Raw genomic sequence first — 19,603 nt, 5'->3', positions numbered from 1 at the left:
TCCTGAGGATGCATGGGCATGCGTGTGTTCGCAGGGGTGCGCCCAGCGTTTTTATAAAATGTGTTTGTCCTCTAGGCTTACTTATATAAAGTTCTAGATTCTGTCCCACAAGTCAGGGGGTGGGGGAGGCTGCACGCGGCCCTCCTCCTTATATAAAGTTCTAGATTCTGACCCACAAGTCAGGGGGTGGGGGAGGCTGCACGCGGCCCTCCTCCTTATATAAAGTTCTAGATTCTGACGCACAAGTCAGGGGGTGGGGGAGGCTGCACGCGGCCCTCCTCCTTATATAAAGTTTTAGATTCTGACCCACAAGTCAGGGGGTGGGGGAGGCTGCACGCGGCCCTCCTCCTTATATAAAGTTCTAGATTCTGACCCACAAGTCAGGGGGTGGGGGAGGCTGCACGCGGCCCTCCTCCTTATATACAGTTCTAGATTCTGACCCACAAGTCAGGGGGTGGGGGAGGCTGCACGCGGCCCTCCTCCTTATATAGAGTTCTAGATTCTGACCCACAAGTCAGGGGGTGGGGGAGGCTGCACGCGGCCCTCCTCCTTATATAAAGTTCTAGATTCTGACCCACAAGTCAGGGGGTGGGGGAGGCTGCACGCGGCCCTCCTCCTTATATATAGTTCTAGATTCTGACCCACAAGTCAGGGGGTGGGGGAGGCTGCACGCGGCCCTCCTCCTTATATAAAGTTCTAGATTCTGACCCACAAGTCAGGGGGTGGGGGAGGCTGCACGCGGCCCTCCTCCTTATATAAAGTTCTAGATTCTGACCCACAAGTCAGGGGGTGGGGGAGGCTGCACGCGGCCCTCCTCCTTATATAAAGTTCTAGATTCTGACCCACAAGTCAGGGGGTGGGGGAGGCTGCACGCGACCCTCCTCCTTATATAAAGTTCTAGATTCTGACCCACAAGTCAGGGGGTGGGGGAGACTGCACGCGGCCCTCCTCCATATATAAAGTTCTAGATTCTGACCCACAAGTCAGGGGGTGGGGGAGGCTGCACGCGGCCCTCCTCCTTATATAAAGTTCTAGATTCTGACCCACAAGTCAGGGGGTGGGGGAGGCTGCACGCGGCCCTCCTCCTTATATACAGTTCTAGATTCTGACCCACAAGTCAGGGGGTGGGGGAGGCTGCACGCGGCCCTCCTCCTTATATAAAGTTCTAGATTCTGACCCACAAGTCAGGGGGTGGGGGAGGCTGCACGCGGCCCTCCTCCTTATATAAAGTTCTAGATTCTGACCCACAAGTCAGGGGGTGGGGGAGACTGCACGCGGCCCTCCTCCTTATATAAAGTTCTAGATTCTGACCCACAAGTCAGGGGGTGGGGGAGGCTACACGCGGCCCTCCTCCTTATATACAGTTCTAGATTCTGACCCACAAGTCAGGGGGTGGGGGAGGCTGCACGCGGCCCTCCTCCTTATATACAGTTCTAGATTCTGACCCACAAGTCAGGGGGTGGGGGAGGCTGCACGCGGCCCTCCTCCTTATATAAAGTTCTAGATTCTGACCCACAAGTCAGGGGGTGGGGGAGGCTGCACGCGGCCCTCCTCCTTATATAAAGTTCTAGATTCTGACCCACAAGTCAGGGGGTGGGGGAGGCTGCACGCGGCCCTCCTCCTTATATATAGTTCTAGATTCTGACCCACAAGTCAGGGGGTGGGGGAGGCTGCACGCGGCCCTCCTCCTTATATATAGTTCTAGATTCTGACCCACAAGTCAGGGGGTGGGGGAGGCTGCACGCGACCCTCCTCCTTATATAAAGTTCTAGATTCTGACCCACAAGTCAGGGGGTGGGGGAGACTGCACGCGGCCCTCCTTCTTATATAAAGTTCTAGATTCTGACCCACAAGTCAGGGGGTGGGGGAGGCTGCACGCGACCCTCCTCCTTATATAAAGTTCTAGATTCTGACCCACAAGTCAGGGGGTGGGGGAGGCTGCACGCGGCCCTCCTCCTTATATAAAGTTCTAGATTCTGACCCACAAGTCAGGGGGTGGGGGAGGCTGCACGCGGCCCTCCTCCTTATATAAAGTTCTAGATTCTGACCCACAAGTCAGGGGGTGGGGGAGGCTGCACGCGGCCCTCCTCCTTATATACAGTTCTAGATTCTGACCCACAAGTCAGGGGGTGGGGGAGGCTGCACGCGGCCCTCCTCCTTATATAAAGTTCTAGATTCTGACCCACAAGTCAGGGGGTGGGGGAGGCTGCACGCGACCCTCCTCCTTATATAAAGTTCTAGATTCTGACCCACAAGTCAGGGGGTGGGGGAGACTGCACGCGGCCCTCCTCCATATATAAAGTTCTAGATTCTGACCCACAAGTCAGGGGGTGGGGGAGGCTGCACGCGGCCCTCCTCCTTATATAAAGTTCTAGATTCTGACCCACAAGTCAGGGGGTGGGGGAGGCTGCACGCGGCCCTCCTCCTTATATACAGTTCTAGATTCTGACCCACAAGTCAGGGGGTGGGGGAGGCTGCACGCGGCCCTCCTCCTTATATAAAGTTCTAGATTCTGACCCACAAGTCAGGGGGTGGGGGAGGCTGCACGCGGCCCTCCTCCTTATATAAAGTTCTAGATTCTGACCCACAAGTCAGGGGGTGGGGGAGACTGCACGCGGCCCTCCTCCTTATATAAAGTTCTAGATTCTGACCCACAAGTCAGGGGGTGGGGGAGGCTACACGCGGCCCTCCTCCTTATATACAGTTCTAGATTCTGACCCACAAGTCAGGGGGTGGGGGAGGCTGCACGCGGCCCTCCTCCTTATATACAGTTCTAGATTCTGACCCACAAGTCAGGGGGTGGGGGAGGCTGCACGCGGCCCTCCTCCTTATATAAAGTTCTAGATTCTGACCCACAAGTCAGGGGGTGGGGGAGGCTGCACGCGGCCCTCCTCCTTATATAAAGTTCTAGATTCTGACCCACAAGTCAGGGGGTGGGGGAGGCTGCACGCGGCCCTCCTCCTTATATATAGTTCTAGATTCTGACCCACAAGTCAGGGGGTGGGGGAGGCTGCACGCGGCCCTCCTCCTTATATATAGTTCTAGATTCTGACCCACAAGTCAGGGGGTGGGGGAGGCTGCACGCGACCCTCCTCCTTATATAAAGTTCTAGATTCTGACCCACAAGTCAGGGGGTGGGGGAGACTGCACGCGGCCCTCCTTCTTATATAAAGTTCTAGATTCTGACCCACAAGTCAGGGGGTGGGGGAGGCTGCACGCGACCCTCCTCCTTATATAAAGTTCTAGATTCTGACCCACAAGTCAGGGGGTGGGGGAGGCTGCACGCGGCCCTCCTCCTTATATAAAGTTCTAGATTCTGACCCACAAGTCAGGGGGTGGGGGAGGCTGCACGCGGCCCTCCTCCTTATATAAAGTTCTAGATTCTGACCCACAAGTCAGGGGGTGGGGGAGGCTGCACGCGGCCCTCCTCCTTATATACAGTTCTAGATTCTGACCCACAAGTCAGGGGGTGGGGGAGGCTGCACGCGGCCCTCCTCCTTATATAAAGTTCTAGATTCTGACCCACAAGTCAGGGGGTGGGGGAGGCTGCACGCGGCCCTCCTCCTTATATAAAGTTCTAGATTCTGACCCACAAGTCAGGGGGTGGGGGAGGCTGCACGCGGCCCTCCTCCTTATATACAGTTCTAGATTCTGACCCACAAGTCAGGGGGTGGGGGAGGCTGCACGCGGCCCTCCTCCTTATATAAAGTTCTAGATTCTGACCCACAAGTCAGGGGGTGGGGGAGGCTGCACGCGGCCCTCCTCCTTATATAAAGTTCTAGATTCTGACGCACAAGTCAGGGGGTGGGGGAGGCTGCACGCGGCCCTCCTCCTTATATAAAGTTTTAGATTCTGACCCACAAGTCAGGGGGTGGGGGAGGCTGCACGCGGCCCTTCTCCTTATATAAAGTTCTAGATTCTGACCCACAAGTCAGGGGGTGGGGGAGGCTGCACGCGGCCCTCCTCCTTATATACAGTTCTAGATTCTGACCCACAAGTCAGGGGGTGGGGGAGGCTGCACGCGGCCCTCCTCCTTATATAGAGTTCTAGATTCTGACCCACAAGTCAGGGGGTGGGGGAGGCTGCACGCGGCCCTCCTCCTTATATAAAGTTCTAGATTCTGACCCACAAGTCAGGGGGTGGGGGAGGCTGCACGCGGCCCTCCTCCTTATATATAGTTCTAGATTCTGACCCACAAGTCAGGGGGTGGGGGAGGCTGCACGCGGCCCTCCTCCTTATATAAAGTTCTAGATTCTGACCCACAAGTCAGGGGGTGGGGGAGGCTGCACGCGGCCCTCCTCCTTATATAAAGTTCTAGATTCTGACCCACAAGTCAGGGGGTGGGGGAGGCTGCACCCGGCCCTCCTCCTTATATAAAGTTCTAGATTCTGACCCACAAGTCAGGGGGTGGGGGAGGCTGCACGCGACCCTCCTCCTTATATAAAGTTCTAGATTCTGACCCACAAGTCAGGGGGTGGGGGAGACTGCACGCGGCCCTCCTCCATATATAAAGTTCTAGATTCTGACCCACAAGTCAGGGGGTGGGGGAGGCTGCACGCGGCCCTCCTCCTTATATAAAGTTCTAGATTCTGACCCACAAGTCAGGGGGTGGGGGAGGCTGCACGCGGCCCTCCTCCTTATATACAGTTCTAGATTCTGACCCACAAGTCAGGGGGTGGGGGAGGCTGCACGCGGCCCTCCTCCTTATATAAAGTTCTAGATTCTGACCCACAAGTCAGGGGGTGGGGGAGGCTGCACGCGGCCCTCCTCCTTATATAAAGTTCTAGATTCTGACCCACAAGTCAGGGGGTGGGGGAGACTGCACGCGGCCCTCCTCCTTATATAAAGTTCTAGATTCTGACCCACAAGTCAGGGGGTGGGGGAGGCTGCACGCGGCCCTCCTCCTTATATACAGTTCTAGATTCTGACCCACAAGTCAGGGGGTGGGGGAGGCTGCACGCGGCCCTCCTCCTTATATACAGTTCTAGATTCTGACCCACAAGTCAGGGGGTGGGGGAGGCTGCACGCGGCCCTCCTCCTTATATAAAGTTCTAGATTCTGACCCACAAGTCAGGGGGTGGGGGAGGCTGCACGCGGCCCTCCTCCTTATATAAAGTTCTAGATTCTGACCCACAAGTCAGGGGGTGGGGGAGGCTGCACGCGGCCCTCCTCCTTATATAAAGTTCTAGATTCTGACCCACAAGTCAGGGGGTGGGGGAGGCTGCACGCGGCCCTCCTCCTTATATAAAGTTCTAGATTCTGACCCACAAGTCAGGGGGTGGGGGAGGCTGCACGCGACCCTCCTCCTTATATAAAGTTCTAGATTCTGACCCACAAGTCAGGGGGTGGGGGAGACTGCACGCGGCCCTCCTCCTTATATAAAGTTCTAGATTCTGACCCACAAGTCAGGGGGTGGGGGAGGCTGCACGCGACCCTCCTCCTTATATAAAGTTCTAGATTCTGACCCACAAGTCAGGGGGTGGGGGAGGCTGCACGCGGCCCTCCTCCTTATATAAAGTTCTAGATTCTGACCCACAAGTCAGGGGGTGGGGGAGGCTGCACGCGGCCCTCCTCCTTATATAAAGTTCTAGATTCTGACCCACAAGTCAGGGGGTGGGGGAGGCTGCACGCGGCCCTCCTCCTTATATACAGTTCTAGATTCTGACCCACAAGTCAGGGGGTGGGGGAGGCTGCACGCGGCCCTCCTCCTTATATAAAGTTCTAGATTCTGACCCACAAGTCAGGGGGTGGGGGAGGCTGCACGCGGCCCTCCTCCTTATATAAAGTTCTAGATTCTGACCCACAAGTCAGGGGGTGGGGGAGGCTGCACGCGGCCCTCCTCCTTATATACAGTTCTAGATTCTGACCCACAAGTCAGGGGGTGGGGGAGGCTGCACGCGGCCCTCCTCCTTATATAAAGTTCTAGATTCTGACCCACAAGTCAGGGGATGGGAGGGGTGGCACGCGGCCCTCCTCCTTATATAAAGTTCTAGATTCTGACCCACAAGTCAGGGGATGGGAGGGGTGGCATGCGGCCCTCCTCCTTATATAAAGTTCTAGATTCTGACCCACAAGTCAGGGGGTGGGGGAGGCTGCACGCGGCCCTCCTCCTTATATACAGTTCTAGATTCTGACCCACAAGTCAGGGGGTGGGGGAGGCTGCACGCGGCCCTCCTCCTTATATAAAGTTCTAGATTCTGACCCACAAGTCAGGGGGTGGGAGGGGTGGCACGCGGCCCTCCTCCTTATATAAAGTTCTAGATTCTGACCCACAAGTCAGGGGGTGGGGGAGGCTGCACGCGGCCCTCCTCCTTATATAAAGTTCTAGATTCTGACCCACAAGTCAGGGGGTGGGAGGGGTGGCACGCGGCCCTCCTCCTCCTCTCCTACAATTCTCCTCTGCTGATGTCTACTATTACCCAGCTTCTGTATGCCACCACCAAGAGTACACATCAGTGTGCCGCAGCACAGCGGTGTTCCGCCTTAGGTAAATAAATTGGTGCATGATATTACGGGATATTATACAAGGTTTATTCAGCAATTTGCAGAGGGGACAGTGAAATCTGCTGCAGATAATCTGAAGTCATCTAGTAAATGTTTTTTTATTCTGTAACTGCCCAAAGTTAAAAGTTCCTGATGTCACTGAGCAGTTCATGGTACAAACAGATGCTTCCAATGCTGTTTTCAGGGCTGTATTATGGGGGTCATTCATACCTGATCACCAGGCTGTGAATTTGCATGTTCGGCAAAGCCTCTGCCCCTCTGGAGTGAAATCCCAGCTAGCGAATCAATGTGCTTGCTGTGCGGATGGGTGTGTTTGGCTACCCTTCCACAGCTGTGCGATAGAATCACGCTGACCAAGGCGTGATTCTATCCCACAAACACCGCCTTGCTGTCATTCAAGTTGCGAGGGGATAGCAAATAGAGTCATCGATGATTTTTGTCACTGTTTCGATTTGTGCATGCGCGCTACAATCCATACGAATGCACAGTTGTTCGATCAGGTCTGCATAACCCCCCACAGATTGATGCTCCTTCTGCAAACAGCTTACAATCATCGTTGTGTACATTGGTTTGTAATATATATATATATAATGTGATTGCACACTTGGAAACGTTACTGGTGAAATAACACAAGTCCCTGAGATAAGAGGAAGGGGGCAGCCGGAAAGGAAGCACTGAGTATATTTGCAGAGTGCCGGTATATGACAGGACATGGCGTTTCTTCATGCCGTATATAATTGTTACATGTGTCCAACATACCGGAATATATATAACGGTGCAGATGACACAGCACATTCTGATTGGTTATATTTAGCCGGCTGCCCATAGATACAGTATATATCAGTACTGAAATAACCGGGGGTGGGGGGTGATGATGGGACACAGGCACATACAGTCCTGCACCAGCCACGTTACATCGTCCACCCAATGATAAGCCAGCAGCAGCGACACATGACACAGAGGGAATTTTGTTTTCAATTGCAGACACCTCTGGTGTGTGACAGATAACACTGCAAGGACACTTATTAAAGTAGGATACAAGCCCATAATAAAATATATATAGAAACAACGTATAGCTGGACAGGATGTCATATTATACAGCTTTCACATTGCCAAACCGTTTGAAAAAACTGTATTTTGAAACGGTATTTCAAACGGGTCTGAGCCTTCACATTGCAGTAGATTACCGTTTTAAATACCGTTTAACTACCATTCACATCAGTCAACTCGTTTAATCCACTGAACACGTTTCAAGGCAGAACGCAGGGGCCAGCCTATCACAGGTCTGTAATCTGTTGTTTTTACTTAAAAATGGCTCTGAAATATGTAAGTCTTTTTAAACGTTTTGAAATACCGTTATCTTTAACCGGTAAATGAACTCTGGTGCTTTCCCACTGTAGCCTTAAATGTATTAAAATGGAAAAAAATGGCAATATACCATTTAACAAGTGCGGTGTGAAAGGGGTATTAGTTATGTACCTGTTATACCAGGTATACACACATGTGTGTCATGCTTACTGATTTTTTGCAGTCAGAAAAATAGGGGGCATGGCATCATCCTAGGTGTAGGGTGCGGGTGCGTCATTGCGGCCCAGCCCCACTATACTGTATTAGTATTGTAAAGCATGGTTTATGGCTACATTAGTGCAGTGTGTGTAATACGCAGGCATGCGTTATTCTAAGGGGCACTACAATGTGGCATAATGTGTTCTAAGGGGCACTACAATGCAGTATAATAAAGTGATATAAGAGGCAATACAATGTGGCATAATATGATGTAAGGGGCACTACAATGTGGCATAATGTGAGCTAGGTGGCACTACAATGTGGTATAATGTGAACTAAGGGGCACTACAATGTGGCATAATGTGTTCCAAGGGACACTACAATATGGTATAATAATATGATATAAGAGGCACTAACAATGTGGCATAATATGGTGTAAGAGGATTCTATCGCACAGCTGTGGAAGGGTAGCCAAATAGAGGCACTATAACTCTTATGAGTAGGGCCCTCCTTCCTCAAGTACTCACCCTACCTCTTTACCTCACCTGTGCTCCTGTCCTGTTCTTCCCTTCCTCTACTTCATCTTCAGTCTCCTCGACAATTTTGACACCTACTTCTGAACTGATGCTGATTTTAGTTCTACCAGCTATACCCCTATTTATACTGTATTTTTCAACACACCCTGTACGTTACCTCGTAATTTTTTTGTTTGCTATGTACGGCGCTGCGGACACTTTGCGGCGCCTTATAAATAAACGTACTACTACTACTACTATAATGTGAGCTAAGGGGCACTACAATGTGGCATAATGTGATCTAAGGGGCACTACAATGTGGCATAATGTGATCTAAGGGGCACTACAATGTGGCATAATGTGATCTAAGGGGCACTACAATGTGCTGGGATGCAGTTAGCATCCTGGCAAGTAAGATACCGGCACTCGGGGCGTGGCTTGACCGGGCATCCGAGGGGATGCGTGGGGAAAGAGCTCCATTAAAATCCTTGTTACAGATCCTGCCCTGCGGTCCGTGGACGCCTCACCCCGACCTGCTCACCCTCCGGAGCCTCTTCTGTATCCATTGAGCCACCCGCGGCTCTCCTGGATGACTTGTGCAGGCTGCGGTGGCTCCTGCACTTCGGGCGTTCTCCTCCCCGGGAGCGGACGCCATCTTGCGACCTCCTCTTCCCCGGCCGCTCCAACTTCACCCCTGCTTGGCTGCTGCGGTGGCTCAGACGATCGACAGGGACTCTGTCATCTTTGCTTGGCGGCACCTGGCGTGGCGGGCGAGAGGCTGCACAGAGGGGTGTAAAGCTTGTCACCGGTGCTACAACTATTGAGTTGACTGCATCTGCCGCCATCTTGGGCCTGGGCACTGTTGCCATTATCCAACTTATCAGGCTGTCAGAGCCTGGAGGGTATATACTTAGTACTCTCCTGGGTCCTCCTGCGACGTATTATCGCTACATCTATCCTTGGTGGGGTGAGTGAGGCAGCATCATTTAGGCTGTGGTGTCACTCATTGTGGACATTAAAACTGTGGCTGCAAGGCTCCTCTGCAAAGTGTTCCTCAACCCTCGCTGGGGTGAGTGAGACAATACAATACAGACTCTGAGGCATTGTGGACAATACATGTTATAGACCCGAGTCACCTCTATAAATAGTGGGGTGTGCTAGCCACACCCGTCCATACTTAGAGATCCTTCACAGCAGCCTTCTCTATCCTGTATTAGTAAGAGTTCCTGCTCTGTCCACATTGCTTGTGGATATGGAAGCCTCTATCCAGTTACTTCTACAAGCTGTGCATACTTCTGCTGATAGGCTTCTCAGTAAGCTCACTGCTCTACAGGGGGATGTTCTCTCTGCCTTCTGCTCTCATGATGAAGGTGATATAGGAGATGAGGTAGATTTGCCCCAGGGCCACGATGATTTCGTCCCTACAGATGTCATACCCTCTTATACCCTGGACGAATGTTCTCAAACGAACCTGTCCCAATCTAAAGATACCTCCTATCCATAGGCGAATCTAGGGGGTGGTCCGGGGGTGCACAGGACCACCCATTAGCCCATTTTGTAGCTGAGGGATGGAGCTTTCCAACAAGCCTAGCCCCGTGTCTCTAGCCCCCTGGGAACCAGAGATACGGCCAGGCAAACCTGGAACGTTTTCCCTATAGGATAACATGGGACCCGCTAATTCTGACCCCCACCCAGTTCAATGGCTGCCAATTCCCCCTTCGGCATCACTGAAGGTTGATCTCAGTCGAACCCAAATCGCTGGGCCTTCAATCTGATACCAGGCTGGATCCATATGGGTTAATTGGTTCCAGGGATATTGAGGTTAAACCGTTTTTTCTTAAATGTAATTTCATGACTGTTTATGTTCTTTGAGGGCAGATTTCTCTGGAACCAAACAGCCCAGTTTCACGGGACCAAAATCATTCAAAGCCAAATCAAAAGTTCTTCAATATGATACTGGTCTCATGTAAATGGGTCAGTTGGTTCCGAAGATATAGCTGGTTGGTTAAAGGGGGGTAGGGAGAGGGGAGTGGTTGTCTCTCCCCCTCACACCAGAAAATGCAGGGACTAGGCTGGTATATAAGGGGTCAGCCTGGGAATGTCCCTGCATGATCCTGGGACCATATTCCCGGGTAAATCCCTGCATTTTCTGTTGTGAAAGGGGTATTATTTCAAACAGCAGTGACCTGCAGTGCTCTGAATACAGCCGGGCAGCCCCCTGCTCTCTGCCCAGCTGTCAATGACTGTCACCCCTGCAGCTTCCACTCCAATTCTTCTCCCTGCTTTTACCTCAGCCCGCCCCCCCCTTTAATAGTGTGGTGCCGGCGCCCGGCGTGCTCCCCCGACGTCTTGTACAACAACAGCGTGCACAATATTTCATATGTCCACTCGGCTAGAGGGGACACCAGGAGGGGAGTGGGAGCGTGCTCTGCACTGTGCTCTGCTCCTCTCCCCATAGAAGCAGCTGCACCGCTCTCCATCTCTCCCTGCAGCAGCGAAGGCTCTTATAAAAATTTACAGTAAGTGGCACTTTTGGGCGCATTGCTTAAGGGATGCTACAAGTGGTGGTATGTGGGGGCATTACACATAATGTGTGGCTTAATGTGTAAGGGGCATTACGGTGTGCAGCATCATGTGTAAGCGGCATTATGTGTGCAGCATCATGTGTAAGAGACATTATGAGTGCAGCATCATGTGTAATGGGTACTATGGAGCGGGGCATCATGTGTAAGGGGCATTAAGGTGTGCAGCATCATGTGTAAGGGGCATTATGTGTGCAGCGTCATGTGTAAGGGACATTATGTGTGCAGCATCATGTGTAATGGGTACTATGGTGTGCGGCATCATGTGTAATGGGTACTATGGTGCGCGGCATCATGTGTAATGGGTACTATGGTGCGCGGCATCATGTGTAATGGGTACTATGGTGTGCGGCATCATGTGTAATGGGTACTATGGTGTGTGGCATCATGTGTAATGGGTACTATGGTGTGCGGCATCATGTGTAATGGGTACTATGATGCCATCAAGCAAAAACCCCCTAGCAATGAGCACATAGGTAAGCAGCACTTATGTGGCAAATATGTAATGGGCATTACGGTTTGTTATATAGTATGTAATGGGCATCATGATGTATGGCACAATGTGTAATGTGCATTATGGTGTGTGGCCTTATGTGTAATTGGCATTATGGCGTGTGGCTTTATGTGTAATGGGTATTACGGCGTTTGCTAAAATGTGTAATGGGCATTACTGTGTATGGTCTAAAGTGTAACACCACACCCCTTTTTGTGATGCCACGCCTCCTTTCCATGAGGCCACGCCCCCTATTTGCCGCGCGGCTCCGCCGCGCAAAGGTCCCCCTTCTCTTATGTCTGGATCTGGGACCACCCATTACCATAATTCTAGATTCGCCTATGCTCCTATCCTCCAGCTACTTGTTCGCTCGTGGATTTGGTCCGCATGAATATTCCTCATTTGCTCCTAAAGGAAGCTCCATGGTTTCTAATTTTGTTATATGCACATCCTGGACTTTCTCCTGAATGCTGTTACTCTACTGAATGCACTGTTGCGGTTGCATTCCCCTTAAAAGCTGCTGAATTACTTTTATTGACTGCACCAGTTAAACACAGGCTGGTCAACTCTGCTTTGGAAGAAGTCAAAAAAGTTGACAGGGAATATCCCTTTTATCAGCTCCCCCTAACAAAATCAAAACTGTTCCTGATACTGTGGATGACTTTAACTATAAACCACTCTTTGGGCCAGATTCTCTAAGCTTCAAAAGTGATAAAATGGAGAATGATAAACAGCCAGCCAATCAGCTCCTACCTGCCATGTCACAGACTGTGTTTGAAAAATGTCAGGCAGGAGCTGATTGGCTGGCTGTTTATCACTCTCCATGTTATCACTTTTGAAGATTAGAGAATCTGGCCCTTTGTCTCTAAATTTGTCTCTAAATACAACTCTCACTCTCTTGAGGTAAATAAAAAAAATTATAAAATTCTAAAAAACAGATAGACACCTTGCAGCAACTTTGGATGACAAACCGAAAATAGTGTTTAAAAAGAACCTCAATCTCAAAAATGCTCTAGCTCCTAGTCATTTTAAACAAATATCTGGGCCCTCTAAAAACGTCTCACAAACTTTAGGCTGCCATAAATGCGGCAGAACGAAGTGCATAACATGTAAATTTTTGATAGACAAGAGTAAACAATTTGTATCTTCTTCTAATCAGTCAATTCATAAAATAAATAGTTTTTTGAACTGTAATTCTACATATGTGATCTATTTGATCACATGTGTTTGTGGTCTACAATATGTGGGCCGGACCACTGGTTCCTTAAATATACGGTTCCTTGAACACAGAAGAAATGTACTCAACCAAGTAAAAACCCATAACATTTCCAGACATGTTAAAGAGAAGCACCAAGGCAATGTAGAGGTTCTCAAGGTCCAGGCGATTGAAGGTGTTCCAATCTCAAGAAGAGGGGGTGACCAATTTTTCAATCTCTGCAAACGAGAAGCGTTCTGGATTTTTTTCTTTAGGCTCTCTTACTCCCTTGGGACTTAATGAGTCCATTGAACTTAATAATTTAGGGAATTAGGTTTATATATGTACATACAGTATGTACTATTTTTCGAGACATGAAAAGACAATTCATGTGTCCATATATATTAGAGGTGGAAAAATTATATTTCTCCCCCTCCCTCCGCCCTATAGTCCTTTATCCTTGGGTCTTGGAATTGTTTAAGAATTGAATATAGAAGTATGAAGCTGGCTGTGTCATCACATTCTCTCTCTCTTCCACCTCCTTCAATTATGTCTAGATAAATTGGTGATCTAATTAGATTCACTAAATTTATATTTTCGAACAAGTGTCTGGTCTATATGTGTATAATGATGTGGAAATATTCTGTAAAGATAAATTAGACTGTTACCGACTAAACGACATAAAACTAGCGACCTTGGGTGTGTAGGTTTAGTATAAATGTGAGGTTGTCTAGAAATCGTTGTCTACAATATTATTCCTTATTTTACTGTATTGAATGTAATATATTATTGTATGTGTTCTATGAGATACTGTATATGGTTATGTAGTTTTCTCTTTCCTGCTAGTTCTTCACCACTATCGATTATTATCATGATATTTCTTGAATGATCGGTATAGATTAAAATCGTAAACCTCTGGAAATATTTGATGTTCCATATATGAATAAATAAATAAATGAATAAATAAAATGATCTGATTTGTTACTTATAAAAGACTACTACTGCAAATATTTAAAAAATATGCGGTACTTGTGTAGTTTCACGGCGCCAGCTCGCCCACGCTGCGGGCTCGGTGGCTCGCTGCGCTCGCCACGCTATCTGAAATCAACTCCATGCCAATGTGGATAGTGGGAGTATGAACTATCCACGTTGGCATGGAGTTAAGTTACTTTATTTTAGATAGTTTGGCGAGAGTACCCAACCCGGAAGTAGCACGGCGCCATGAAACTACACAAGAACCATATATGCTGATTATAAGTGAAATAATAATAAAAACAAATTATGAAAACAATTAGACATACTTATGTAGGCTGCACATGGGACGCTTTGAGTCAGTTTTGAACCTGGGTCGCCCATGTTGCTCTGATCCTGCTCTAGTGGCTGCGCCACAGCAGGTACACTATGTTTTTTTCAGTAACAAATACTTCAATGTGGTGTTAATGATGAAAAGTAACTAGTGGAACAATTGTTCCTAGTTGTGTATATATATGGATAAAACCTAGATCTATGCTGTCGTTATTCCATGCTTGCAATGTTGTTTGCCCCTGGGTTAATAAATAAACTATCTCTCTATATAAAATACCGCTATAAACATTGGGATACCATAGAAGCAATATACGATTGTCTTTTAACATGCACCTGTTGATTTAATTGCAAACACAACACAGATGTTCCCTTTTGCAATTCTGCCGTTCTGATTGGTGAATAGCCTTTTAAATACCCACAAAGCAACCAAGAGAGTATTTTCTGAGGAAACCTACAGATTAGTACGACGGAGAAACGCGTAAAGAGCTCTCCCTATCCGTGGTGCCTTTAAAGACTCGTCCCTGCCTGCCTGTATCTCACTGCACCAAAGGAACCTTCTTTAAGTGACAGAGACTACAAGCCGCACATACGCTACAAAGCGGAGCACGGCACAAGCCGCTAATCACCTGCAGGAAGCTGAGGTAGCTATACCCTCCAACAGAGGCGTAACTAAAACTTTGTGGGTAAAACAGGGGTAAGGATATATTCAAGCGCTGTCTGTATGTGTTCTATTCACTTCTCCCGTCCTCGTGAGTCGATATGCGGAAAAAGAAAAAAGAAAAAAGAACACAAAGTGTGGGACTGTATTTTACTTTTCAAAACATACAGGGGGAATGGAAGTAGAACGTACCACACTCACAAAGGGAGTGTGTATATCAAATACGTAAAGGTATCTTTTTTTTTTCCCGGTGATAGTATATCCTTCACCAAATCCACCCTGGTGTCCAATAGAATTAAATTGGGCGTACGTTTTCACTCACAGGATCAAGGTGTTACAATACATATAAAGGTTTCTTTTCAAGGCAAGCGTACCAATAACTCACAATTGTCAGGAATTTTCAAAGCACATCTGGGTTTCTTTAGCTTGAAAAATTTATTTTTAATGCCAAAAATACAAAAATTAATAAAATACACTAAGACCATAGGTACACTGTAAAAAAATCCAAAGGTGGGTGATGGATGTAGGATGGAACTCACACTAAGTATACACCAAAAAACTCTCCGGATAAGTTTAAAGATGTCGGTGAGTGAACACCCGGTACCTTTGTTTCAATGTCCAGCATAAACACAGAATGGTCCAAAGTTTTAAAAAGAGGTTGTGCAGATCCAGAAAGCCAGCCAACGCGTTTCGATTTAAAATCTTTTTCAAGGCTTGTCTCTGAAGTGCACTGCATTTATATTTATACCATAAACCAGGAAATAGGTGCTCCAGGAAGAGGAGGGGTCAAAGTAAACTTATCGGATAAAACATATCAAAACAGTATATAGAGGCAGGTAATATAAAACTTATTTACAATAGATGGCAGTAAGTGGTTAAAAAGTGCATAAAAACGAGTGAAACCACATGAAAACAGGCGTGCGTTCCACACACTTGGAACGCACGGATATCCGGGGTTAATATCCCTAACTGTATATTTCTGTAGTGACGCTCGATTGAAGGGGGCGTCTTACAGCAGGGCGGGGAATATACCTCTAATGTAGTTGGGATGCCGGCCGGGAGGAGTGACGGTGGGCGGGGGGTTGGAGCTTAACGCGCCCGGAGTGGTCCCTCCGTCGCGCGTCATTACGGCAACACCCTCCCCATGCCGTGAGCCTTACGCCGGGTGTTACAAGAGCGCTCGTTCCGGAAGTTGTAGCTGGAACGCATAGCGCTATACGCTGGAACGCACGGCCATTTTGGAAAGTGACCAGTGCTATGAGATAGATACAGTACAATGTGTTGTGCTCATTCAGGAAGCGTCTATGGAACGCACGACGCTATGGTATGGAACGCACGGCCATTTATAAAGTGACAGGTGCTTTAGAAGTACATAACTGAACGATGTTTGTTAGCAGTAATGTCATATTATAATACACAATAAATAATAAAAAAAAAAAACAAGGCTAATGGAAAAAGTGACAAGTGCTATACAAAGTGCATGATTTGAAATGGTTAATGTACAGTACAAGGTGATATAACATCAAATTAATGCAGAAAAGAGGTAATTTATAATATGAGTCAAAGATAAAATAGGTTAAAAGTCAATTTTAAACAATTAATTTAAAAACCAATTAATTAAAAACCAATTAATTTAAAAACCACTTTAACTCAAAATCTGCATTCAATCCATTGGGTACCATAGTGTACCATAGTGTCTAAATTAAAAATCCATTTCATTTCGGCTCTTGCTAAATTACTTTCAATATCTCTTATACTACATAAAACTTTGTGGGCCCCATAGCAAGATTTTGAAAGGGCCCCCTACCATACCATTATCAATACAATGCCCCGGGGTGGGGGGGGGAGGGGGACAGAGGGTGTCACGGAAAGAGAAAAGGAAGAAAATGAAGGGGAGTGAGAGAGGGGTGGTCACGGAGAGAGGTTTCATGGAGTAAGATTGAATGAGAGAAAGTGAAGAGGGAGAGGGTGTCCAAGGAAGAAAGAGAGGTGTGAGAGAGGGGGAGGAGCAAGAGAGAGAGGGGGTGTCAGGGAAAAAGAGAATGAGACAGAAAGTAAGAGGGAGAGACAGTGACAGGTAGAGAGAAAGTGAGCAGAGAGAAAGGAGGAGGAGACTGAGAGGATGGAAGAGACCAAAAATAAGGACCAACATGTGGGAGGGAGGTGAGAGAGAAAGAGGTGGTAAGTGAGAGACGGGGGAGTTGACAGGCATCCCTTTTTACCCCTCCTAATTGACTCCAAATGAATGCTAGTGAAGTGCTCCCCTCCCCCCTTCCTGCTCAACCGCTCTGGGCGCTCCCCATCCTGGCTTGTCTCTTGCCCACAGCGCCGCAGCCTCTGGCCCCTCACTCCTACCCCTGCTGTCAAGTTCTGCCACCACTGTTATCTTGTACCTGTTAGTGCTGGTCACCTGTTCCTTGCAGCAGCATCCTCCTATTCACAGCCACGCCAATCTCCTGTTCCCCCGTGCTGGTCCTCTGCTCACGGCCGTAACAGACAGCCTTTTGCACAGCCTGGCGCTGGTCTCCTGCTTCTGACAGCGCAGTCCCATTGCTCGCAGCCGCGTTAATCTCCCGCTCCGCCCAGCGCTGGTCTCCTGCTCAGTGCTCATATTGCCGCAACCTACGGCCCCCTCTACCGCTGCCGGTCACCTACTGTCGCCGCTTTTATGCTGCACCTATTGGTGCTTAAATGGGGTATTGGCAGCGGTGCAGCACTATTTTAAAAACAATCTAAAAGGTGCAGGGGATTGCTCTGGGGCCCCCGAAGCCTCCGGGCCCCATAGCAGCTGCATCCCCTGCACCCTCTATAGTTACGCCACTGCCCTCCAATTGCCGTGACATCCATTCCCCTGCAGCGTCCGTCATCTGGCGGTCGGCTCCCTGACACAGCGAGCAGGTCTCTATGATGTGGTCAGGTTGAGGAACTATACGGCATCCTAAATCCAGGAAGGTAACTGAGAAAGTGCGTGTCTGCTTGTCTCCATACAACCTGTACTGACAGTGCAAATACCAAAGGCTAAAAGTGAGAATAATACAGGTGCCTCCGTATTTATACCATAATACTGACCACTGATATTTACTGTATATGTATGCCAGAATTACGGTCCAATTGACTCTCAAAACATTTGGCTATATCTGGACTTGTTCCATCTCCAGCTTTTCAGCTTTACCATTTGAACTTTGTGGATCTGATCATCTGAAATAAAATGATTAATCTGGCTATTTGAAATCCACATTATCAGTTTTCCTTGGAAAATAAATATTGCCAGAAATTGGCAAAGGGACAAGGTCTTTTTTATATAGATATTTTTATGTTTATTATTCTATTTGTGGGATTAATGTACAATGTATATATATTTTTTATTAAATATAATATCTGTGTTTAAAGGGGATGCAGTGTAAATCCCGGCGGTCAGGATCCCGGCGTTCAAAATCCCGACGCCGGAATCCCGACCGCCGAAATCCCGACACTTTCTCCCTCCGTGGGTGTCCACGACACCCTCGGAGGGAGAATAAATTAGTGTGCCAAGCGTAGCGAGGCTCCGGGCCCGCTGCGTGGCGAGCGCAGCGAGCCCGCAGAGGGGGGGGGGGGCGATCCACGTCCCCCCCTTGTCGGGATTTCGGCGGTCGGGATTTTGAACGCCGGGATTTAATACTGAATCCGTTTAAAGAAGTATAAATAAATAAGTATTTTTATACAGTGACACATTTCAGTGTTTCTTGCGCTCTCTCTATATATTTTACTTGTTTATTTGGTCACTATATGTCCTGCATGTTTTCCATTATATGAGAAGGGGCCATACTATTGATATGCTTTTACATCTGAGAAGCTATGACACTTGGCCGGATTAAAGATAATGCTCTGCAATACTTCTATCAATGGACTGATTTCCTTGTTTCTATAGTCCATATGCCATTTTGGGGATGGACGGCCTGACCTGAACAACATTTCGTACAGACCAGTTTCTACATTTCTATTCTTCATGTCTACTTGTATTATCCTGTATGGGGGGGGGGGGGGGGGGGTTGTTCATGTAATTGTTATACTGCTCCAGATTGTTACGGAGGATATTATTTTTTAAATAATGCATCCAAAATACTCTGCTACCATTTGTCAGCTACCCCAGATAGTCCATCCTATTGCTATCCTTTTGTGGGGTTGGGGGGGGGGGGGGGGGTAGGGGTAAATTAGTTTTTGTTAGGCATAGGTTAGCTGACAGCCAGCAGCCACTAATTTATCACCTACTATAGAAGAGCTAATAAACGGGAGACGGGAGGGAGTTGGGATAAATTAGAATAGTCTAGGAAAGGGATAGGGGTAGTTAGAGGGATCCAGGTATGCCTTAGTTGGGGGTGGGTTGTACAGGGTGGGGGGTTATTTTGGGAGGTTTGCTTTGGTTTTTTTTGGGTGGTTTATTTATTTATTTTAGAGTTAGTGGGTTTAGGATAGAGTTCTCGACAGATGACTACTCTTTGATGAGTCTCTCCTTATGGGGTTGTACTATCACTCGAAATAATCACCCTGTAGCTGTATTCTAATATCTCCTGCTGGTATATTTGCCTGGATGGCGCCTTCAGGTAAATTCATTCATAAATGGTAAAGGGAATCAGCACTACCTCATTTTTCTATGCACATTCTCTACCCTTTCCTACATGCTGTGTGTTTATAATGTATCTGTCGGGAATTTGTTTGTATTTTCTCTTTACTTGTTGAAAAACGCAATAAAAAATACCTAATTTAAAAAAAAAGATACTGGCAGTCAGGATACTGTACTGCCGGTGCCAACATCCCGACTCGTGGCCAGAAGATCAGTGCCAGAATCCTGACATCGATGAGGATACC

The sequence above is a fragment of the Crinia signifera genome, chromosome 11, assembly GCF_055691185.1.
Source record: "Crinia signifera chromosome 11, ASM5569118v1, whole genome shotgun sequence".
Classification (NCBI taxonomy): domain Eukaryota; kingdom Metazoa; phylum Chordata; class Amphibia; order Anura; family Myobatrachidae; genus Crinia; species Crinia signifera.
This window is presented reverse-complemented; position numbering follows the sequence as displayed.